At 41.1% G+C, this 26,350-nt stretch overlaps 1 protein-coding gene across 1 annotated transcript in view; it reads right to left on the bottom strand.

Moving 5' to 3' along the window:
• The window catches only part of LOC124722068 (SH3 domain-containing protein 19), a 106,546-nt gene that overhangs the window by 34,416 nt on the left and 45,780 nt on the right, over positions 1-26,350 (bottom strand). The window lies entirely within an intron of this gene.

Genomic DNA, 26,350 nt, shown 5'->3' with positions numbered 1-26,350 from the left:
CAGCTTGCTCTACATGTAGAGAAATAAAGTTAATGCAGAAGAGTAGGAAAAACAATCCTGTGATGTTCAAAGGAAGACACCAAAGCAAATCAGAGGCAGGCTGCTAGATTTGTTACTGGTAGGTTCAATCAACATAGAAGTATTACAGAGATGCTTTGGGAACTCGAGTTGGAATTCCTAGAGGGAAGACAAGAAGAATTTTTCCACGAGTGTTACGGGGACATGTGTTCATAAAAATAGTAGAAATAACTGTATAGTCTACTAATCATGAATTATGATAGAAACTGAGTCTGTTTTCGGAGACTCTGCCTGCTAGAGTTTACTGAAATAACTAATGCCACTTCTACAACTGTTTTTCAGTGAATAATCTACTGAAGTTCAAAGTATTCATCATGTCATCTAGCTTATTTGTTCCGAACAACTCCAGTACATTCTTTTATTTATGCTGCAGTTAAAAGTCTGCAAAGGACTTGTAGAATTGTTACCTTTTTAAGTACGAAGTGTTTTGCAGCAGTGAGTGACCAGGCTCTACACTACATCTGACTCATCTAAATCAGGTAAACCCAATTGTGCATTTATGTTCCCCTTCAGAGAAACTTATCAAAACAGGATGGTAGCTAGTAAATGGCGGATCAACCCAGATTAATTGAAATTTAGCACGCAGACTCATGGACAGTACCACCGGGACAATTTTAGAGAAAATAACTGAGCAGCAGCAAACATCACTCAGCACCTGAGACATCGCAATGCCGCAGGCAATGCATCCACCGTCTGAGAGTTCAGATCATTCCAGTCATCACTTCAGCAGTATGAGACAACACTTCACTGCAGCCAGCAATTGAAAACTTCATGTCGTTTCCAACCTACAGAGTTGTCCGTGTTGTCGTACCTCATCAGACTAGTGCCATGGTCACATCAATGCCCAAGTTCGAGGTACTGCATTGGTACACAATGAAGGTGACTTCGAGACTGTCTAAATAAGTTAAGTAGAGCTACTACCATACTTCTGTGTACCATGAGTAGTGTTGTCAGCCATGGAAGACCAGATTAAGAAATCACAGAATGACTGATTCGGAGAAGGCAGCTGGTGAGCCAGTAAGCCCATTTTGAGTTAATTAGGGGAATTAAACTCACGATTTTAAAACAAATTAGGATAGTTAAATTCACAATATGGAGCTGTAAAGTCGCACTCACCAAATCTGAATTCCTAGACTCAGAATAAATTCAAGGCTGTGGACTCAAAATTTAAAAATAAGTTGGGGTGTTAAATGATAAATTCATCGTAATTGAAAGCAGCATGACTGATAAATTGAAGGGGCTGGAAGTTAAGTTCGTAAAAGTTGAAAAGATGTTTGCTCCCACGTTGGAAGTGCTGAAGGAGAATTTAAGGGAGGACATGAGAAAGAATAAGTTGCTGTGCGACGACGAGGAGAAAGAAGTTATATCTCCTCATGACAAATTTAGTGGCAATATTAGGCATATGAATTCTGAATTATAACGTTCTATGGAAACTTAAGATAATTAATAACAATAATGAAAATTCCTGGATAGAGTAAAATAAGAGGCAACCACTCATATATAGTGGACCAAACCATGGAGCACAATAACACTTAACAGAAAACAGCATTCACACAAGCTTTTGAGCACCAGCTCTTTTTCCAGCAATAAAACACACACACACACACACACACACACACACACACACACACACACACACTCTCCACATGCATTTGTGTGTCTGTGGGGTGTCACGTGTGTGTGTGTGTGTGTGTGTGTGTGTGTGTGTGTGTGTGTGTGCACTATGGTTGCCTTTCCCTCATTTTAAGTTTTGATTCAAAGTTAGTGGAAGTGGCAAGCCACCTTGAAATTGCTGAATGTAATAAATAAGTCTTGCATGCCTTACATTCAGCCTGTCTTGCAGCAACCTGTGTTGAAACCATTTTCAGTGATAACAGGTATCATCAATGTGGGACAACACAAAAATTAAGTTCGTAGGATTCTGCGCAAACTTCGGTAAACCAAAACTCTAATGTGATTTAGTTATAGTGTGCTAAAGAAGTATCTCCTCAATAAATATTAGAGCAAGATGAAGCAGATAAGATTACAAAACTAATTTATGAATGCACCTGCATACAGAAATAGCAAGGAGACAATAAGATGTTTACCCGAGTCACTTAAGTGAAATTTAGTTTACAGTCATACTGATTCAACTGAATCATCCTTGGATTATGTGGAAAAGTTTGACAACACCTTATGAACCAGCAATGGACAAAAATGGCAGTGCAAATGGTGAGAGCTATAATTTACAGGTAATGGAAGAAAACAGAAGATGAAGTGGAAACAACTGTAACTAGCGTGGACGCCAAGGCAAATACACTGAAGAGCCAAAGAAACTGGTACACCTGCCTAATATCGTGTAAGGCCCCCGCGAACATGCAGAAGTGCCGCAACACAATGTGGCATGGTCTCCACCGATGTCTGAAGCACTGCTGGAGGGAACTGACACCATGAATCCCGCAGGGCTGTCCATAAATCCGTAAGAGTACGAAGGAGGTGGAGATCTCTTCTGAACAGCACATTGCAAGGCATTCCAGATATGCTCAATAATACACATGTCTGAGGAGTTTGATGGCCAGTGGAAGTGTTCCTGGTGCCACTCTGTAGCAATTCTGGACGTTTGGGGTGTCACATTGTCCTGCTGGAATTGCCCAAGTTTGTCAGAATGCACAATGGACATGAATGGAATCAGGTGATCAGACAGGATGCTTACGTACATGTCACCTGTCAGAATCATACCTAGACGTATCAGGGGTTTCATATCACTTCAACTGACTGTACACACCCCACACCATTACAGAGCTTCCACCAGCTTGAACAGTTCCCTGCTGATATGCAGCCTCTATGGATTCATAAGGTTGTCTCCATACCCGTACACGTCCATATGCTTGATACAATTTGGAACAAGACTTGTCCAATGAGGCAACATGTTTCCAGTCATCAACAGTCCAATGTCGGTGTTGACGGACCCAGGTGAGGTGTAAAGTTTTGTGTCTTGCAGTCATCAAGGGTACACGAGAGGGCCTTCAGCTCTAAAAGCCCATATTGATGATGTTTTGTTGAATGGTTCGCACACTGACACTTATTGATGACCCAACACAGAAATATCCAGTGATTTGCGGAAGGGTTGCACTTCTGTCATGTTTAATGAATTTCTTCAGTTGTTGTTGGTCCTGTTCTTGCAGGATCTTTCTCTGGCCCCAGCAGTGTCGGAGATTTGATGTTTCATGGATTCCTGCTATTCATGGTACATGGGAAAATCCCACTTCATCTCTACCCAGAGATGCTGTGTCCGATCGCTCATGCACAGACTATAACACCATGTTCAAACTCACTTAAATCTTGATAACTGGCCACTGTAGCAGCAGTAACTGATCTAACAACTGTGCCAGACACTAGTTGCCTATATAGGCATTGCCAATCGCAGTGCCATATTCTGCCTGTTTACAAACCTCTGTATTTGAATATGCATGCCTATACCAGCTTCTTTGGCACTTCAGTCTATATTAATCGAAAGCATCAGCAATTTCCTGATAAGAGGAACCAAGGTCATTTTCAAGAAAACTGGCAATGGTTTGATTGGTAAAACAACCAAATTCTTATGAGAGGGAAAGGCAGAATGAAGCTATATTCAATGTTCACTGGTCCACAGAAAGGGGAAATGGCTAGCAATCAAACAAAAAACCTAGGATGGGTCCCAACTATGGCCTGAGGTGGGACATGAATATTGGAGAATGGACCAAAAATAAAGCTAATGGATCTGATGGTAAAGGGGGGAGGGGATGGGGAATAATATATGCTCCATGGTCAACATTCGCAGTAACACCGAGCTTTGGGATGGTGCAAATAAACATAACAGCAAGCAAAATATGGGCAAAGATAATAGAATTAAAAATGATGCAATGAATGACAATTTTTACATTGGAAGACTATTTGAACAGATTGAATCTAAAAGAATTGCAACTCAAGTGGTAGTAGCATTACTGTGTTCAATACCATAAATATGTGCAGGTGTGATGAAGGAAACTCCTATAAATGAATGTGTGTGCTCTAATTATGATGATAGGATCAGCAGAAACAAAGATGTTGATGTAGTTGTGGAAACAAGAAAGTCTGTTTTTGTGGGTAATAATTATGATGGGTTTGGTGTGAAGGCTGGTGATAACTGTTGATAAGGTGTACAAAGTGTCACAGCAACCAATAATGTTTATCAGAATGAGATTTTCACTCTGCAGCGGAGTGTGCGCTGATATGAAACTTCCTGGCAGATTAAAACTGTGTGCCCGACTGAGACTCGAACTCGGGACCTTTGCCTTTCGCGGGCAAGTGCTCTACCAACTGAGCTACCGAAGCACGACTCACGCCCAGTACTCACAGCTTTACTTCTGCCAGTACCTCGTCTCCTACCTTCCAAACTTTACAGAAGCTCTCCTGCGAAGGTACTGGCAGAAGTAAAGCTGTGAGTACCGGGCGTGAGTCGTGCTTCGGTAGCTCAGTTGGTAGAGCACTTGCCCGCGAAAGGCAAAGGTCCCGAGTTCGAGTCTCGGTCGGGCACACAGTTTTAATCTGCCAGGAAGTTTCAATAATGTTTATGTTTTAGAGGTACCAGAGAAAGAGCAAAGTGTTATTGTGGACTCTGTGGAGCCACATGTGGTGTTTTATTAATTGTTGTTGCTAATCATATATATGAGGAGAACGAAGTACAGACACATCTGTCTATGGAAGACGGAAGCTACATTATACTGTACAGTGACTTTTGTAATGACTGGAAGAAAAGGGATGAATTTCACGATATTGTGAAAGATTGGGTGGATAAACATAAATTTTATAAATACATTAATGTCAAGCATATGAGGAAGATGCAAAATTTTAGTCTGCCAGGGACATGCTAAGGATTAATAACCCTGAATAATATAATTAATGCTGCATATATGAAAGTTTTTGAGACTGACAAAAATGTATGTTCTACAAATGTTAATGCTATGCATAGTGAATGTGTGATCAATGTGGAGAATGATTTACTGTATGAAATGCAATTAGTCAGAAATAGTTTAGAGAAAGTGCACTCAGTTATTAATGTGAATGGATATGATAAGTGTGTGGAAGCTTTAGTGGACAGTGGGCGTAATATTTTTAGCTTAAAATTTTATGAATATACTAAGGAACTGTATGGTAAGAGAACGGTACGGTTTCCTGTGAAATATAAAACCAAAAAATGTTACCTGCTAGTACAGTAAGTCAATCAAAAGAGAACTTGTGCTCAAGTTTGTCGTAGATGGGGAACCTATTGAGGAGAATTTCCTAATGATACCAGGTTGAACTGTAAATGCAGCACTTGAGATGGACTTCCTGAACAAGAAATATGTAACTACAAATTGTACGGAAGAAAGTCACCAAGTTTGGTCCACGGTTGAACAGGAAGGGGGTTAGATTTAGGAGTAAGATGTCTAGGGATGATATACTTTGGAGTGGGGCACTGTGTAATCTATAATGTACGTATATTATGTTGTCAATTGAATAGATGGTGTATTTATCATTTTGGGGTTTTTATTAGATTCATTTTTATAAATCATGTCTTGTACCACAGTAGTGAAAATGTGTGTGACGAATTAAGTATGACTGACGAAGGTTTTCCTTTAATTATTTTTATTATTATAAGGCTTCATGCACTCAATAATGTGGAAAATCAATCATAATTTTCAATTTAACCACTATTTGTGAGTTTATAAAATGATATGACCAGTTTCAATTGTGCTAGCAATCATCTTCAGACATAAAATAGACAGAAAAAATGTTGTTCATGAAAGATTCTACCTATTTACAATATCAAAAATTATACCTACTTACAACATGCAGAATATAAAAAGAAAAGACGACAAAGAACATACCATAAAATAGTGTTACACGGTGTAACAAGTCACACTTTTACAATCAAGTATCAATTCATTAAATCTGTGTGTTTCATGATACTGCTATTTAAAGTAAAAACAATCTTATATCTGCTGGAGGGCACTGCTGTATGTGCGATTATAGGAGATAAAACAATAATTCTATTGAGCAGGCTGCTAATTGATAATGGAAGGTGCACCTTGGCAACTTACAAAGTAATATAGCAAATAAAATGCAAGGTACAAGAAAGGAATGTTATACTGTCAAAGAGGAAGGTAGGAAGATTAGGCTTTAACATCCCATTGTCATTTAGATAATTAAAGATGGAGCACAAGCTCACATTGTTTCAGGAATGGGGAGGAAAATCAGCTGTGCCTTTTCGAAGAAACCATCCTGACATTGGCCTGGTGCGATTTAGGGAGATCATAGAAAACCTAAATCTGTATGATCAGACGCAGATTGGAACCGTCGTTGTCCTAAATGTGAATCCAATGTCCTAACTACTGTGCTACCTGGCTTGGTTGCACTGACAAAAAGTTCATTGCCCATCAGTAAATTATGAAATAATTTAACAAATAAAATGTGAAATACAGGAGGGAAGAGAGAGAACATTGTGCCACCAATTAGTTCATTGCAGCCAGCAGGGTTTGCTCCCTTCTGGCACGATGTATCCCGTTGCTGCCCCCAGTTGTTGATGAACTGTGTATTATTGCAGAAGGGCCTATGCAGAAACAATCTTGCCATCTTCCACCCTCACACGAAGCAGTAACCATGACAATCACTATTTCTGCATATCACTGTATCATATTTTTTGATATACAATTTCCAAATATCAGCTCAATAGCGCTGCTCCTTGAAAAATGATAAAATATGGATTCTGATTAAACTCGCACAGTCCATTCAAAATTTGTTCTGTAGAGTACTTTTTGCTACTCAAGGTTTCAATTTCCTCCAGCACATCAAGTAATCTTCCTTTAGTTACCGTATGTATCACTTTCATGTTCCATTCTATGTTAGTTCTACAGTTCTTATTTTCAACAATACTTTTACCAGAAGCTGTTTTATTTTGAGAATATGTATATCTCTAAAACATGTTTTCAACAATATTGTCTGATCTATGTAATACCGATGACAGTCATTTCAGTTCATTTTGTACACAGCAGAATTCAGAAACTTACCACATTTAGGTCTAGTTTTATGCTATAGACGTAACCTCAAACTGAAAACCTATTTTAATGTTTGATTTTCAAAACATTGCTTTTTGTGATATTTTACCACTATATGTCATAGCAATATACACAGTTTTTTTCCTGGGCCTTGTTCATGACTGGTCTACCAAGAAGTGAGTCACATTATTTCTTGATTTTTCTATTACGTTGGCAACAATGATGGTATCATAACTGTTTTTGTACAGTAATCTGCTTCAGTATATTGAGTTCTTTATGCATTTCACTTTGTTGCAATGGTGGGCATACTAGACAGTAAACTACAGGGTTGAAAAACCTCTTTTATTGCTTTGAGGACAACATGAATTGGTTTTTATTATAACGCCAGTTCAAGTTGGTTTTCTGCAACCTCTGGATACATGTTTATCTTGTTTTCTGATTATAATTAAGTCCAGGAAGTTAATGCAGTTATCATTACTTTCCTTTTCCCTTTCTCTTCCCAACAAGAAGAACCTGCTAGATCCAATTTGCAATGTGAGGCTCTAACTGGTTCCCTCAGGCAAGTGTACCACTGCAGAGTTTCCATAGACCTATCACAATCACGTGAATACACCACAGTTATATCTTCAGATGGCTTTGACCAGCTTCTTTGGTCTTTGCTTTTTTACTAACTTGTCTTTCCTACATTTGTGGTGCTGATGAATTCACTGCTGAAGATACTTTCATGTTTCTTAACTTTTGTCTGTCTGTTGGAATACGACTGTAGTTTGTGTATCGCCTGTATGTTTGATAGGTTGTCTGACAGGATCTGCAGGCATGAGGATTAGCAACGACAAGTGTTTATGTCAGCATTATTTACTTGTACCTCTGTCAGAGTAGCAACTTTTTGATTTGGGCACTAAGAGCTGATACAAATGAGGCTGTGAAACCTTGATGTTGCACAGTGTGATGTAATCAAGCCTGATACACACTTTAAACCTTTCGATACCAATGGGTAACAATATTTTTACTTGTAAGTGGAAAAGTTAATATTAATCTATCTTTACTAAAATTCATTATTTCATTCATGACCGTTTTTACTTCACAATATGATTCTGCAGTGCCTGTGTTCTGAACAACACATGCACTGCAACAGCATATTCATTCACAGACACTGGGCAAGTTACTTTCAATTAAAATTTTTGTATGTCCATCCCTCTGATTCAAGGTATTAGGTCTCATTCATTCACTTATGTAATAAAATGGAACACCATCAGCTGTCCTTTTGATGTTATTTTTGTATGGCTGCCAGTTTCGGTGATTCAGTACACCATCGTCAGGCCATAACTGCTGCTGAGGGGGTTAACTCCAATCATATACATGATTCTATTAGTGGCCAACATCTATGACTTGGTTTCTGTAGACTGTAACAACGATGTTGTCTCTCCAACCATTTGGGATCCGAAATTCCTGGATCCCATATCGCACACTGAAATTCTTGCCCTCCAGGAATGAGAACAGCATGCACAACACCACCTCAAAAATCTCTCCACCCTGTTAACTCCCTATTCCCGATTTGGACTACAACTATCCACCACCTACACAACAACCTCCCAACATACCCTGATAGCTGACAATTCCTGCCTTGCTAATCTACAACATTTACCCCACGCTCAAAAATTCCCTTCCAACATCATACAGTATCCGGAACCTAAACAGACTCTTAAACACAGTCATGAACATTTCCTACAAAAGCCTTAGCCTCACAGAAGTATCAGTCCTCTCCAAAAGCCTCACCTATTGCTTCACTCCCAAATTCAATCATGCAGGACTTGTTAAAGACCTTCTCTCCTCCTGGTCCCTTCAGCGTAAACACCTCTTCGCCACCAACCCTGCCAATCAGACTCAATCAAAGACCAATGCTGAATCCTGCCTATCTCAGTTCATTGCTCCATCCAACCATGATCCACCACCACTGCCCCCAAATCACCCCACTAACTTTCCTGAATTTCTTAACCTCGAACCTTGTGTCACTATCATTCCCCAAATCCCTCAATATGTGAGCTAATCTTACATCCGCAAAAATAACCGCAATCCACCATCTAAAAACTGATCCCAATCTTATAATCCCACCTACTGACAAAGCCTGCATCACTGTTGTTTTGAACCACAAGGACTGCCTGGCAGGCAGACTCTGCCAGCTGTCAGATTCATCCACTTACAAACCCTGCCACAGTGACTCCATTCTGAAAATCCACCAAGATTTCCAGCCTCTCGTGAAATCCTTAGGCCCATTCCAGAACCTCTTCCCAGAGTCCATCTCTCTCCTCACTCCTACCTCTCCCCATCCACCTACCTCCTACATGCTTCCTAAAGTCCACAAACCCACAAAAGACGCCCCACTGTGGCTGCTTACTGTGTCCCCACTGAGAGAATCTCTGCTCCCATAGACCAGCCTATTACCCGCAACCTACCCACATATATAAAAGATACCAACTATTTCCTCCGCTGAGTCTCCATAGTTTCTGTTCCTTTACCATGTGGTGTCCTGCTTGTCACTACTGATGCCACATCCCTTTATATAACATTCCTAATGTACATGGCCTTGCCACTACTGAACACTACCTTTCCCAATACCACTCCTGTGAAAGAATCACCTACAAATAAATCCGGGGTACAGCTATGGACACCCACATGGAACCATTTTATGCCAACGAATTCATGGGCCATCTAGGGGAATCCTTTCTAACCACCCAGAATCCCAAACCCCTCACCTGGTTCAGATTCACTGATGACATCTTCGTGATCTGGATTGAGGATGAGGAGACCTTATCCACATTCCTCCAGAACCTTAACACTTTTTCCCCCATTCGCTTCACCTGGTCCTACTCAATCCGACAAGCCACCTTACTAAGTGAGGTGGCGCAGTGGTTAGCACACTTGACTCACATTCAGGACGATAACAATTCAATTCAAACATGTGCCTGGGCATCCTGATTTGGGTTTTCTGTTATTTCGCTAATTGCTTCACACAAATGCCAAAATGGTTCCTTTGAAAGGGGATGGCCAACTTCCTTCACCATCCTTCCCTAATTTGATGGGCTGATGACCTCGCTGTTTTATCCCCTCTCCCAAACCAACCAACCAACCAAGCCACCTTTTCTCAACATTGACCTCCACCTCTAAGATGGCTACATCAGTACCTTCCCCCATATCAAACCTACTAATCACCAGCAATACCTCCACTTTGGCAGCTGCCACCCATTCCACACCAAGAAGTCCCTTCCATACAGCCTAGTCACCCATGGCTGCTGACAAGCATGGCTGCTGTAGTGACAAGCAGCCCCTCTCAAAATACACCAAGGGTCTCACTGAGACCTTCACAGACTGTAATTACCCTCCCAACCTTGTACAAAAACAGATCTCCCACGCCTTATCTCTTCAGTCAACAACCACCTCCCAAAGTCTCACTGGCCAGCCACAGAGAAGCATTACTGTCATGACTTAATACAACCTGGACTGGAGCAACTGAATCATATTCTCTGCCAGGGTTTTGACTATCTCTCATCATGCCCTGAAATCAGGCATGTCTTATCCATCACCCCTCCCACCTCTCCCACAGTGGTATTCTGCTGTCCCACCGGACCTACACAATATCCTTGTTCATCCCTACACAACCCATACTCCCAAACCCTTGCCTCAAGGCCCATATTCTTGCAATAGACCTACTCCAGTCCGGTTACAAGCATCATCTAACCCACAAAGGCAGAGCTACCTGTGAAACCAGTCCTGTGGTCGACAAGCTAAGCTGCAACCACTGTGCTGCATTCTATGTGGACATGACAACCAACAAGCTGTCTGTCCATATGAATTGTGACCAACAAACTGCAGCCAAGAAAAAGCTAGACCACCCAGTTGCTGAGCAAGCTGTCCAACACGACATTCTTCATTTCAATGACTGCTTCACAGCCTGTGACATGTGGATCCTCCCCATAAACATGAGCATCTGAAATGTGCAGATAGGAACTCTCCCTACAATATATCCTATGTTCCCATAACCCTCCTGCCTTCACACAAATGCCAAAATGGCATTGTCCTTACCAGCCTATCCCTTTCCCTGTTCCCATTCTTACTTCTCTCCTTTTCTGTCCCCCCCCCCCCTCCCCCCTCGTGCCTTCCATCTAAGTTCCCAACTGCATCTAGTTGCTCTACCCTCTCCCCACCTCGTATCTGTATGCTCCGACAAGCAGCACTTTACTGTCCCTGACCCATGTCCTGTTATCCCTCCCTCTTCCTGCTCCAGCCTCCTCCTTACCCACACCACCCAGTTGCTTCTCCTGTCGTGTGCTACTGCTTGCAGTCTGGTCTTGGCAGCCAGAGACTGCAGTCGTGTGTGTGAGTTGCATTTGAGAGAGAGAGACAGTGTGTTTTGTCTGTTTTGATGAAGGTCTGTTTGTCCGAATGCTTTGTTTGACAGTCTCCTTGTTGTGCCTATCTGTGACTTAGTCATTAATAATATATTCTCCTTCACTATGTACAACTGTCTGCCAATGCTGGGTAACTTTTCAATCTATTAGTCTAGAAATCACATGGTTTCAAGGTGAAGAACTCATCACACCGTGTTTGGAGTGCATTTTCATCTGGAAAGAAAGTTCCTTGAAGGTTGTTAAACAAAGAGCAGAAAAGGTGAAAATCTGAGGGCATAGATGAGGTGAATGGGTGCGGAATGACTTCCCAACCCAACTCCTGTGTAGTGTTTTTTGTTAGTCTAGCACAATGCAAGTGGGCATTATCATGGAGCACCATACACAGTTGGTGTTCCACTAAATGCATAACGTTATCTTTTGTGGATGCGTGGGGTTCTTTGTATGTGGAGTTGCTGCCTTGTTTTGGGTCTGCCATAACTTTCTTTTCCTTATGTTAGCATAAAGACACCATCTCTCCTCAGTAGTAATGATGCAGGATACGAATGATCAGTGTTATTCATGATCCAATTGATGACAAGTAAGCAGAGATGCACACCCGCTAATTTTGGTGATTTTGACTTACAGCATACACCCAATTTTTGAACCTTCCCCATGCAGGTGTTGCACGACGGTGGAATGATCAATTTGCCAGTTCTCGAGTACACTGATGTGGATCATTGTGGATTAATGTGTTTAAATGATCATCAGCAAACCCCAGAGGTCTTCCTGAATGCGGAGAGTCACTAATGTCAAAACAATTCTCCTTAAAATGAGGAAACTATATTCTCGCCATGCTCTGTCCAATAACATTATTCCCATACATAGCACAAATGTTTCTGAATGTCTCCACTGCTGTCATCCCTCTACTGGACTCAAGCAGAATAAGTGAGTTTTCAATAACAAAAATATGAGACGTATCACGCTGTACTTCTAGATTTTATTGACTTAGAAGCTTCTTTTTTATACGGAATGAAGAGACCGAATACATTAGTACGTGACACCAATTTCCTGTCGATACCTGTAACCATTCCCAAGAGAAAGTCGAGCAATGTGATGTTCTGGCATTACGACAGTACGGACACAAATGACAAAAACAGAATTTTTTCTTAATATTTTATTACAAATTAATACTTGTCTCGTTTTCTCTTGCCACTCCATTTTCTAGTGCCCATAGCTCCCCTCACTATCTCCAAATGACAATATGTAAACTCAAACAGCAACAGTGAACTACAAATAAAAAATTACAATCAATACATAAATAAACCCATGTTGTTGTTGTTGTGGTCTTCAGTCCTGAGACTGGTTTGATGCAGCTCTCCATGCTACTCTATCCTGTGCAAGCTTTTTCATCTCCCAGTACCTACTGCAACCTACATCCTTCTGAATCTGCTTAGTGTATTCATCTCTTGGTCTCCCTCTACGATTTTTACCCTCCACGCTGCCCTCCAATACTAAATTGGTGATCCCTTGATGCCTCAGAACATGTCCTACCAACCGATCCCTTCTTCTGGTCAAGTTGTGCCACAAACTTCTCTTCTCCCCAATCCTATTCAATACTTTCTCATTAGTTATGTGATCTACCCATCTAATCTTCAGCATTCTTCTGTAGCACCACATTTCGAAAGCTTCTATTCTCTTCTTGTCCAAACTATTTATCGTCCATGTTTCACTTCCATACATGGCTACACTCCATACGAATACTTTCAGAAATGACTTCCTGACACTTAAATCAATACTGGATGTTAACAAATTTCTCTTCTTTAGAAACGCTTTCCTTGCCATTGCCAGTCTACATTTTATATCCTCTCTACTTCGACCATCATCAGTTATTTTGCTCCCCAAATAGCAAAACTCCTTTACTACTTTAAGTGCCTCATTTCCTAATCTAATTCCCTCAGCATCACCCGACTTAATTAGACTACATTCCATTATCCTTGTTTTGCTTTTGTTGATATTCATCTTATATCCTCCTTTCAAGACACTGTCCATTCCGTTTAACTGCTCTTCCAAGTCCTTTGCTGTCTCTGACAGAATTACAATGTCATCGGCGAACCTCAAAGTTTTTATTTCTTCTCCATGAATTTTAATACCTACTCCTAATTTTTCTTTTGTTTCCTTTACTGCTTGCTCAATATACAGATTGAACAACATCGGGGAGAGGCTACAACCCTGTCTTACTCCCTTCCCAACCACTGCTTCCTTTTCATGTCCCTCGACTCTTATAACTGCCATCTGGTTTCTGTACAAATTGTAAATAGCCTTTCGCTCCCTGTATTTTACCCCTGCCACCTTTAGAATTTGAAAGAGAGTATTCCAGTCAACATTGTCAAAAGCTTTCTCTAAGTCTACAAATGCTAGAAACGTAGGTTTGCCTTTCCTTAATCTTTCTTCTAAGATAAGTCGTAAGGTCAGTATTGCCTCACGTGTTCCAGTGTTTCTACGGAATCCAAACTGATCTTCCCAGAGGTTGGCTTCTACTAGTTTTTCCATTCGTCTGTAAAGAATTCGTGTTAGTATTTTGCAGCTGTGACTTATTAAGCTGATAGTTCGGTAATTTTCATATCTGTCAACACCTGCTTTCTTTGGGATTGGAATTATTATATTCTTCTTGAAGTCTGAGGGTATTTCGCCTGTTTCATACATCTTGCTCACCAGATGGTAGAGTTTTGTCAGGACTGGCTCTCCCATGGCCGTCAGTAGTTCCAATGGAATATTGTCTACTCCGGGGGCCTTGTTTCGACTCGGGTCTTTCAGTGCTCTGTCAAACTCTTCACGCAGTATCATATCTCCCATTTCATCTTCATCTACATCCTCTTCCATTTCCATAATATTGTCCTCAAGTACATCGCCCTTGTATAGACCCTCTATATACTCCTTCCACCTTTCTGCTTTCCCTTCTTTGCTTAGAACTGGGTTTCCATCTGAGCTCTTGATATTCATACAAGTCGTTCTCTTATCTCCAAAGGTCTCTTTCATTTTCCTGTAGGCGGTATCTATCTTACCCCTAGCGAGATAGGCCTCTACATCCTTACATTTGTCCTCTAGCCATCCCTGCTTAGCCATTTTGCACTTCCTGTCGATCTCATTTTTGAGACGTTTGTATTCCTTTTTGCCTGTTTCTCTTACTGCATTTTTATATTTTCTCCTTTCATCAATTAAATTCAGTATTTCTTCTGTTACCCAAGGATTTCTACTAGCCCTCGTCTTTTTACCTACTTGATCCTCTGCTGCCTTCACTACTTCATCCCTCAAAGCTACCCATTCTTCTTCTACTGTATTTATTTCCCCCATTCCTGTCAATTGCTCCCTTATGCTCTCCCTGAATCTCTGTACAACCTCTGGTTCTTTTAGTTTATCCAGGTCCCATCTCCTTAAATTCCCACCTTTTTGCAGTTTCTTCAGTTTTAATCTACAGGTCATAACCAATAGATTGTGGTCAGAGTCCACATCTGCCCCTGGAAATGTCTTACAATTTAAAACCTGGTTCCTAAATCTCTGTCTTACCATTATATAATCTGATACCTTTTAGTATCTCCAGGGTTCTTCCATGTATACAACCTTCTTTCATGATTCTTAAACCAAGTGTTAGTTATGATTATGTTGTGCTCTGTGCAAAATTCTACAAGGCGGCTTCCTCTTTCATTTCTGTCCCACAATCCATATTCACCTACTATGTTTCCTTCTCTCCCTTTTCCTACACTCGAATTCCAGTCACCCATGACTATTAAATTTTCGTCTCCCTTCACAATCTGAATAATTTCTTTTATTTCATCATACATTTCTTCAATTTCTTCGTCATCTGCAGAGCTAGTTGGCATATAAACTTGTACTACTGTAGTAGGTGTGGGCTTCGTATCTATCTTGGCCACAATAATGCGTTCACTATGCTGTTTGTAGTAGCTTACCCGCATTCCTATTTTCCTATTCATTATTAAACCTACTCCTGCATTACCCCTATTTGATTTTGTGTTTATAACCCTGTAGTCACCTGACCAGAAGTCTTGTTCCTCCTGCCACCGAACTTCACTAATTCCCACTATATCTAACTTCAACCTATCCATTTCCCTTTTTAAATTTTCTAACCTACCTGCCCGATTAAGGGATCTGACATTCCACACTCCGATCCGTAGAACGCCAGTTTTCTTTCTCCTGATAACGACATCCTCTTGAGTAGTCCCCGCCCGGAGATCCGAATGGGGGACTATTTTACCTCCGGAATATTTTACCCAAGAGGACGCCATCATCATTTAATCATACAGTAAAGCTGCATGTCCTCGGGAAAAATTACGGCTGTAGTTTCCCCTTGCTTTCAGCCGTTCGCAGTACCAGCACAGCAAGGCCGTTTTGGTTATTGTTACAAGGCCAGATCAGTCAATCATCCAGACTGTTGCCCTTGCAACTACTGAAAAGGCTGCTGCCCCTCTTCAGGAACCACACGTTTGTCTGGCCTCTCAACAGATACCCCTCTGTTGTGGTTGCACCTACGGTACAGCTATCTGTATCGCTGAGGCACGCAAGCCTCCCCACCAACGGCAAGGTCCATGGTTCATTGGGGGGGGGGGGGGGGGGGGGGGGGGGGGGGGAAACCCATAGCAACCAGAATACCAACATGCAAAACAAAAATGCTACTAGGGTGAGTCAAATGAAAACCTTAAATATTTTTTAAAATATTAATTATTGTGCAGAAGTGGTACAAAGCTGTATCACTTTTCAACATAATCTCCCCCACGCTCAATGCAAGTCCTCCACCACTTACAAAGTGCACAAATTCCTTTAGAAAAAAATTATTTTGGTAGTCTGCGCAACCACTCATGCACCGCGTGGCATACTTCTTAATCAGAACGGAACTTCTTTCCTCCCATTGCATCTTTGAGTGGTCCAAACATTTGTGGCAAGGTCTGGTGAGTATGGTGGATGAGGAAGACACTCAAAATGCAGGTCTGTGATAGCTGCAACTGTTGTACGGGCAGTGTGGGGCCTTGCAGTGTCATGTTGCAAAAGGATACCTGCTGACAGCAATCCCCGTAGCTTTGATTTGATTGCAGGCTGCAGATGATTTTTCAGGAGCTCTGTGTATGATGCACTGGTGACAGTGGTCCCTCTAGGCATGTAATGCTTCAAAATGACGCCTTTTTCGTCCCAAAAGAGAGTCAGCATAACCTTTCCTGCTAATGGTTCTGTTTAAAACTTCATTGGTTTTGGTGATGAGGAATGGCGCCATTCCTTGCTCGCTCTCTTCGTTCCCACGTGGTGGATGTGAACCCAGGTTTCGTCCACAGTAACGATTCTTGCAAGGAAGCCATCACCTTCTCGTTCAAAGCACCGAAGAAGTTCTTCACAAGCATCAACACGTCATTCTCTTATTTCAGGAGTCAGCTGCCGTGGCACCCATCTTGCAGACACACTGTGAAACTGGAGCACATCATGCACAATGTGTTGTGCTGACCCATGACTAATCTGTAAACATGCAGCAATGTCATTCAGTGTCACTCGGCGGTTTTCCTTCACTATGGCTTCGACTGCTGCAATGTTCTGTGGAGTCACAACTCGTTGTGCCTGACCTGGACGAGGCTGTTGTCACACCATTTGCGAACTTCCTACTCCATTCGTAGACTTGCTGCTGTGACAAACATGCATCACAGTACTGAACCTTCATTCGTCGATGAATTTCAATAGGTTTCACAGCTTCACTATGCAAAAACCGAATAATAGAATGCTGTTCTTCCCTGGTGCAAAGTCGTAAGTGGGGCAGCCATCTTTATACTGATACTGCGACGGTATGTGTGCATCTGCACTATGCTGCCACCTACAGGCTATTCTGCACGCTGTTTGTAGCACGCTTACCAACTTAGGCCTACAGGATAACGGCGCAAAATTTCGATTTGTTATTACAAATTTATGGTTTTCATTTGACTCGCCCTTGTACAAAATTATGCGTCAACCTAATACACAGTAAAAAAAAAAAGGGCAAGCATAATTGTCTTGGCAATTTGCACACATTGTATTTATAGCATTTTTACAATTACATGGTTATATAAAAGTTTCTATAGAAAAATAAATTTGACTTACGTTCATAAAAGGTTCTGTCACATCTCATTATTTGGCAGCAAACCAAAATTAATGCTTCATTTAACGACATACTGATGGAGGACATTAATGGATATACAACTGACTGTAGGTTGATGCAGTCTTCTGGTGCTGGGATTTATTTTTCTTTCTCGACAGGCTGATTTTACCTGCAGTGGGAACAGACTGTTTGTGTGCAGCTGCTGAGGGCTGCTCAAAGGTCAAAATGAAATTAATGGAATATGAAGTCCTGTATGATTTACTAACAATCCCTTGTTAGAAAGTTATCTAGGCAGTCCACATGGACACTGTAAGTACAATCCTTTCTTGGAAATTTATTTGCAATCCCAAATTTTCCTTTGTCATTCTTTTCATGCCTTTATTGAAACTATTAACTAACACAAGGACATGCTGAAAAGCAATGCCTCAGATTTTATGTGAAAAATCTTAAAGCTTTTTTTAAAAAATAAAAGCAACATTATTAACATTCTACATCCTTATTCTTCTCAACATAGTTATCTTGGCGGCGAGGCCATTTCTCCCAACAGGAGACCAGTTTGTTTATGCTGTCACTGTAGAATGTTTGACTTACTCGCATCACTTCATCACTATCAAAGTCAAGTCCATGATGTGTTCTGTAAGTTTTGTACACAGACGCAAATCGAGTCGGGCTAAGTTGGGGCTGTATGGAGGATGATCAATGATAGTGAATCCTAGACATCATGCCAAAGAAGAGGGTGCTCCTTTTGAGGACGAACTCTTTCTGTGCTTAGAAATTCAATTACAGCACACCGTTTCACACACACACCAATATAGTTATGTTAACAAAGCCATCTTACACACTACAATTCAGAGCCCTCTACTGACAGAGGGCTGCAAATATGTAGGCATGAAGAATAAAGATGCAGAACATTAATACCATATTGTTTATTTAAAAAGCCTGAAGAGTTTTCACATAAAAAATCAGAAACATTATTCTTCAGCACACCCCTGTACAATACAATGAGTATTATTTCAGTTTATTTGCAATGTATGTAAAGTAAAAATTGAAAATAAAAAAAAATTATCAGGGACTAAACCCCATGAACCCCAAATTACCTTCGAGTACTCTTTCCACTGTGCCAACTGCTACCTGGCAACTACACTAACAAACATTGCTCATGCCTCACCCAAACTGTGTCAAAAATGCTATTCTTTCTAAATGCTGAGTAATTTGGAGCTCCCAGTTTGGTCACTTTCATTTCTGGCTACGTTCTGGACAAAATTGAAGATAAGCAATAGGCAAGGTCCCCCTGTAAGTACTATCAAATTCATTGATGTGGGCACGTCTTTCAATATCAGACAGAACTGACGAACATCCAGGAAATGGATACATCATGAGACAGTTATTCCTTATTGAAACGGTATGTTACAAGCTGTATACAACTTTTTTCTTTGGTGTATGTAAATCACCTCATTTTCTTGAGGTAATTTATATTTCATTCTTCATTGTAACAAAAAATGTCAATACTATAGACAGAATTACTTCTAGGATAATTAATGTATACTGGAAGAGACGTACAGGAGCTTTCATTTCATTGTGGGCAACTTTACAACAGTTATAGCAAATTCTTTATCCTTTACATTTCGACATATTGCTCACATTTGATGCAGCTTCTCAGGTTTTTGATGAAAAAACCCACCTTAAGGCAACTATATACATGATTGCAACAGAGAAAGGGGGAAGTGTGACACTGGTACAAAAAATACCTCCACCACACAACATAAGGTGGCTTGCAGCATGTAGATGTAGATGTAGACCAGCTACAAAAAGTAATCTTAGTTAACTAACGTAACCACGCATACCAGAGGCCAGGTGTGTGTATTTCTGTGGGATGTTCAGATTTTCAGGTGTGTAATGACTCGTTCTCGGGATTTTGGAACTCCTGACAATTCAAAATTTAACGCATATTCACTTCAAAATGGTCAAGTACATGAGTACATTAAAGTTCCAAAATTAGTTTCTGAACATGTTGGTGACGATAACCACTAAAGATGAACATGATGCACCACGTCTCAGTCAGCCAATTAACAAAAGGGAAACCTCAGCGCATGTTGAACTGTATGTTTTGAAAACAGCCGTGTGACTTCCACTGTTGTGTTACTACCGCCATGGCACTTTACTAAACAATGCCCCCCCCCCCCAGTCCACTGACTGGCAACTTCTCTTTCACTTCATTCAGTGAGTGGAAATATGATTTGTATGTAATTTAAAGCATAATGTATCTACATTGCAGCACCAAAGAAACTGGTACAGACATGTGTATTCAAATACAGAGATATGTAAAAAGGCAGAATACGGCAATGTAGTCGGCAACACCTATATAAGACAACAAGTGTCTGGAGCAATTGCTAGATTGTTTATGGCTGCTACAATGACAAGTTATCAAGATTTACGTGAGTTTAAACGTGGTGTTATAGTCGCTGCACAAGCAATGAGACACAGCACCTCTGAGATAGCTATCAAGTGGGGATTTTCCCGTAAGATCATTTCCCGAGTGTATCATGCATATCAGAAATCTGGTAAAACATCAAATCTCTGACATTGCTGCAGCTAGAGAAAGATCCTGCAAGAATGGGACCAATGACGACTGAAGAGAATCGTCCAATGTGACAGAAGTGCAGCCCTTCTGCAAATTGCTGCAGATTTCAATGCAGGGCCATCAACAGGAGTCAGCACATGAACCATTCCACGAAACATCATCAATATGGGCTTTCCGAGTTGAAGCCCCACTCATGTACCCTTGATGACTGCACGATACAAAGCTTTACACTCACCTGGGCCTGTCAACACCGACATTGGGCTGCTGATGACTGGAAGGATGTTGCATGGTTGGCTGAGTCTCGTTTCTAATTGTATCGACCGGATGGACATGTACGCATATGGAGACAACCTTATGAATCCACACACCCTGCATGTCAGCAGGGGACTGTCCAAGCAGGTGGAGGCTCTGTAATGGTGTGGGGCATGTACAGTTGAAGTTTAGATAAGACTCTGACAGGTGACACATACGTAAGCGTCCTGTCTGAGCACCTGCATCCACTCATGTCCATTGTGCATTCCGATGAACTTGGGCAACTCCAGCAGGACAATGCAATACCCCTCAAGCCCAGAACTGCTTCAGGTTGGCTCCAGCAACAATCTTCAGAGTTCAAATACTTCTGCTGGCCATCAAATTCCGCAAACATGAACATTATTGGGCATATCTTTGCAACATGCTGTTCAGAAGAGATCTCCTCCCACTCGTACCTGATGGATTTATGGAAATCTCTGCAGGATTCATGGTGTCAATCCCTCCAGCACCACTTCAGACGTTAGTATGTTTAGCAACCACACTAACAAGCCTAAACAGCAGCCTGTCTTACGTTTGGAGTTCCATCAACATTCCTAAAAACTACAACACATGCTGTTCTTTATTGTGCATATGTTTCTTCTTCATATTTAACCCTTTAGTGTACAACATTTTTGGGTTAAGGATTTTTAGAGATGAACTTACTAGTGTTACAAACTGCGAAACTCCTATTAAGAAAACAAAATGAATGTGCTGTTTTCAAGAGGTGTGAGAAATTTTTCTTTGATAAAACATAAAACCAGCTGAGAAAAATTAAAACAGCGCTCACTGCAATGTGTGCCACAAACATTTTAGTACTGCTTTCAAGAAAGGTCAATAGTTCAAAAGCCCACAAGCAATGGAAATATTTTAGACCTCAAACTAGACCAGTCAATGGCTTCAGTACACAGACAGGGACTAGTGATCATGATGTCGTCATAGCAACTTTGGATACTACAGTTAATAAAGCAATAAAGAGGGCTAGGAGAGTATTTCTGATAGAACGAGCAGATAGATAGTTAGCACCCCACTCAGACAATGCACTGGCATCATTTATTTCCAGTACAATGGACATACATGAATTATGGGCAAAAGTTAAAGGGATTGTAAATCATTCTCTGGAGAGGTATGTGCTGAGTAAGTGGATTAAGGACGGAAGAGACCCACCATGGTTTAACAATGAAATTCGAAAACTGCTGAGGAAGCAAAGGCTGTTGCACTCTCGTTTCAAAAGAAAAAGCACAAATCATGGTGGTCAAAAGCTAGTAGAAACTCATGTCTCTGTAAGAAGATCGATGTCGAAGCTTACAACAACCACCACTATCATACCTTAGTAACAGATCTTGCCAGAACCAGAGAAAATCCTGGTGCTAAGTAAAATTGCTAAATGGGTCTACGGCTTCTATCCAGTCACTTGCTGTCAGTCTAGTGCAGCAGTAGAAGACAGTAAAAGTAAAGATGAAGCTTTAAATTTCACATTTAAGGAATCATTCATGCAGGAAAATCATACAAATATGCCATTGTTTGACCACCACACAGACTCCCGTATGGAAGGTACAGTATTAAGCATTGCTGGTGTAGAGAAACAACTGAACGAGGTGAAAGAAAATAAGCTTCCAGGTCTTGATGCAATCCTAATTTGGTTTTACAAAGAATAATCTACATAATTGGTTCCTTACTTAGCTTGCATTTATTGTGAATCTCTCACCCAGCGCAAAGTCCCTAGAGACTGAAAAACAGTGCAGGTGACTCCTATACAGAAGGGTAAAAGAATGGACCCCCAAAATTATAGATGGATATCTTTAACGTCAGTTTGTTGCAGAATCCTACAACATATTCTCATTTCAAACATTATAAATTTCCTTGAGTGGGAAAAGCTTCTGACTACAAATCAGTACAGTTTTAGAATGCGTGACTTGTGCGAGACTTAGCTCGCTCTTTTCTCACATGAGATCCTGAGAACTATGGATGAATGGCAACAGGCAGATTCCACATTCCTAGATTCCTATAAAGCATTTCACATCATGCTACACAACTGACAGTTAATGAAGGTTACAAGCATATGGAATAAGTTCCCAGGTATGGGAGTGATTCAGAAGCTTTGTAAGTAACAGCAGTATGTTGTCCTCGGCAGCAAGTGTTCATCACAGACAAAGGTATCGTCAAGAGTGTCCCAGGAATGTGTGACAGGGCCACTGTTATGTTCTATATACATAAATGATCTGGCAGACAGGGTAAGCAGCAGTCTCCAGCTATTTGCTGATGATGCTGTGATGTATGGGAAGGTGTCATCATTTAGTGACTGTAGAAGACTACAAGAGGACTTGAAAAAAAAATTCTAACTGGAGTGATGAATGGCAGCTAGCTCTAAATGTAGAGAAATGTAAGTTAATGCAGATGAGTAGGAAAAACAAACCTACTATGCTCAAATACAGTATTAGTAGTGTGCTGCTTGACACAGTCATCTCAATTAATAGAGGAGTAACATAGCAGAGCAATATGAAATGGAATGAGTATGTACACCAAGGTGACGAAAGTGATGGGACAGTGAAATGCACTTACATATATAGGGGTAGTACGAGGGTGATTTGAAAAGTTCTCAGAACGGAATAGGAAAAAAGTACTTACATCACTGAAGCTTTTTTTTTTATTTTTCAATGTAGTCTCCTTGTAGATTAATGCACTTGGTCCGACGATGTTCCAATGCCTTGATCTCACCTCGAAAATGAGTTTCCTCCAGGCCTGCAAAATAGTTGTCAACTTCGGCTATCAATTCTTCGTTTGAAATGAATCTTCATCCATCGAGGAAAATTTTCAGTTTTGGGAAGATATGGAAGTCTGATGCAGCCATATCAGGTCAATAAAGCAGATGTGGCAACAATGCATACCTTAGTTCATGTAATATTGCCATGGCGACAGCACACGTGTGCGGACACACACCAAGAGTCACGGCACTCGTCTTGCACATAATTTTTTCGTTTCTAATTCTTCAGTTAAAATGTGATATACCTTTCAGATGACATCTGGCAAGCATGAATAATTTCACGCACTTTCAATCAGCAATCGCCCATGACCATTTTGTGCACTTTAGCAGTGATTTCTGGAGTAGTGACACATCTTGGCTGACCACTGTGCGGATCAATACCTAAGCTCTCCCGACCAAATTTAAATTCATTTGTCCACTTGGCAATAGTTGAATATGAAGGAGCAGAGTCCCCCAGTGTATTCTGGAAATTGGCATGAATGTCCTTTGCTTTCATACCTTTCTTTACGAAGTACTTAATCACTGCTCGAATCTCGATATTTCCATCATCGCTAATCACTACGCGGGAACAACAGAGCCACATCACCGCCACAGCTCTCTTCCGAGAGCACTGACGTGGCACGTGTTTACAGGCAACAGTCCAATGAATATCACACGGAGAACTTGTCGCGCAAGCTCTGAATTCTCGTGGCGATTCTGAGAACTTTTCAAACCACCCTCGTATCACATACACAAGATATGAATGGATGGTGCATTGGCAGAGCTGTCATTTTTACTCGGACGATTCACGTGAAAAGGTTGCTGGCATGATTATGGGCACACAACAGGAATTAACAGACTCTGAATGCGGAATGGTAGTTGGAGGTAGACACATGGGACATTCCATTTCAGAAATCGTCGGTGAATTCAACACTCCGAGAAACAAAGTGTCAAGAGTGTGCCGAAAATACAAAATTTCAAGCATTACCTATCACCACAGACAACGGCAGTGGCCAACGGCCTTCACTTAACGACAGAGCAGTGGCATTTGTGTAGAGTTATCAGTGCTTATTTAACAGGTAGCAACACTGCATGACTTAGGCTCAAAAACTATGGCCTGGTCAGATGAGTCCAGATTTCAGTTGGTAAGAGCTGATGGTAGGGTTCAAGAGTGGCACAGCCCCCACAAAGTCATGGACCCAAGTTGTCAACAAGGCACTGTGCAAGCTGGTGGTGGCTCCACAATGGTGTCAGTTGTATTTCCACAGAATGGACTGGGTCCTCTGGTTCAACTGAAGTGATCATTGACTGAAAATTAATGTGTTTGACTACTTGGAGACCGAAACTTCCTGGCAGATTAAAACTGTGTGCCGGACTGAGACTCGAACTCAGGACCTTTGTCTTTTGCGGGCTCTACCAAGCACTTGCCCGCGAAAGGCAAAGGTCCCAAGTTCGAGCCTCAGTCCGGCACACAGTTTTAATCTGCCAGGAAGTTTCATATCAGCGCACACTCCGCTGCAGAGTGAAAATCTCATTCTGGATACTTGGAGACCATTTACACCCATTCATGGACTTCACGTCCCCAAACAACAATGGAATTTTTATGAATGACAATGTGTCATGTCACCAGGCCACACAAAATATTGTGCCGGCAACACTTTTGCAATTATGGATGGCTATAGAGGCAGCACAGCTCAATTTTTCAGCAGCGGGTTTCCAACGACTTGTTGAGTACATGCCACATCGAGTTGCTGCACTATGCTGAGCAAAAGGAGGTCCGACACAATATTAGGAGGTATCCTGTTACTTTTGTCACCTCAGTGTAAGGACTGTAGTAGGGAAGGCAAATGGTTGACTTCAGATTATTGGGAGAATTTTAGGAAAGTATGGTCCCTCTGTAAAGGAGACAGCACATTGGACACTAGTGTGCCTCACTGTGCGGTACTGTTCAAAAATTTGGGATTCACACCAGGTCAGTTTAAACAAAGATGTCAAAGCAATTGAGAGGCGGGCTGCTAGATTTGTTACCAGTAGGTTTAAACTACACACAAGTATTATGGAGATGCTTCAGGGACTCGAATAGGAATCACTGGAGAGAAGACAACAGTCTTTTTGAGGAACACTATTGAGAACATTTACAGAACCAGCATTTGAGGCCGACTCCAGAAAGATTCTACTGCCACCTACATACATTTCACGTAAGGACCACTAATATAAGACCAGAGAGATCAGGGCTCGCACTGAGGCCTACGGACAAGTGTTTCCCCCTCAGTCTAGTTGTGAGTGGAACAGAAAAGGAAATGACTGGTACTGGTACAGGATACCCTCCATAACGCACCACACAGTGGCTTATAGAGTACGTATGTTGATTTAATTGTAGATAAATTTGTTGCCTAGGCCTACTTTAGATAGATATTAAGTCACTTCACATAGATGTGCCACTGTATCAACTTTTTAAATAGGACTAAGTTAATGTAGTCACTTAATGATTGAAAATTTATGTTTTAATGGTGTCCTGCTGTTTAAGGCTTTGCACTAACATTTTTAACCACCGGTCTTTATTTTCTGCAAATTGGTTCCGGGAACAACAGTCACCCATAGTACTTGCAAGATATGTTACACTAGATACAAAAACAAACATGAACATTCACGCCCAAGACAGATTTCAAACCTGTGACCTCTGGTACAGCATTAAGCCACTAGGCCACAAGGGGCTGGGAAGTACTAGAAATCCTGGTCCACCCTGTATATAACAGTGCCAGATACCCCACTGACTTCACAACTACAGTTTGCCAAAACCCAGTTTTCTTCCTGCTTGTGCATGCATAGCTATTTCTCACTGATGGCTGTATTTCTATTGTGCATGTGTTCAATCAAAATAACCGCAAGATGGCTGAGGTTGAGTGAAGAGAAGACCTTGTGTGCTTGAAAAGCCTAACTGTTGATTCTGCATGTTAAAAGTTGATTATTAATGTTTAAGTAACTTGTAAATTTATCCTGGTGAGTGACAGAAATAATTGTTAACTGGATAATGTTTGTACTTTTGATGAACAAAACAGTACTTCTTAGTACCAGTGTACCAACTTCATTCATCATATGCGGAACACTTTTCTA

This window comes from Schistocerca piceifrons, chromosome X, assembly GCF_021461385.2.
Source record: "Schistocerca piceifrons isolate TAMUIC-IGC-003096 chromosome X, iqSchPice1.1, whole genome shotgun sequence".
NCBI lineage: Eukaryota > Metazoa > Arthropoda > Insecta > Orthoptera > Acrididae > Schistocerca > Schistocerca piceifrons.
The sequence above is the reverse complement of the archived record's forward strand: the minus strand, read 5'-3'. Positions and strand labels throughout refer to the sequence as shown.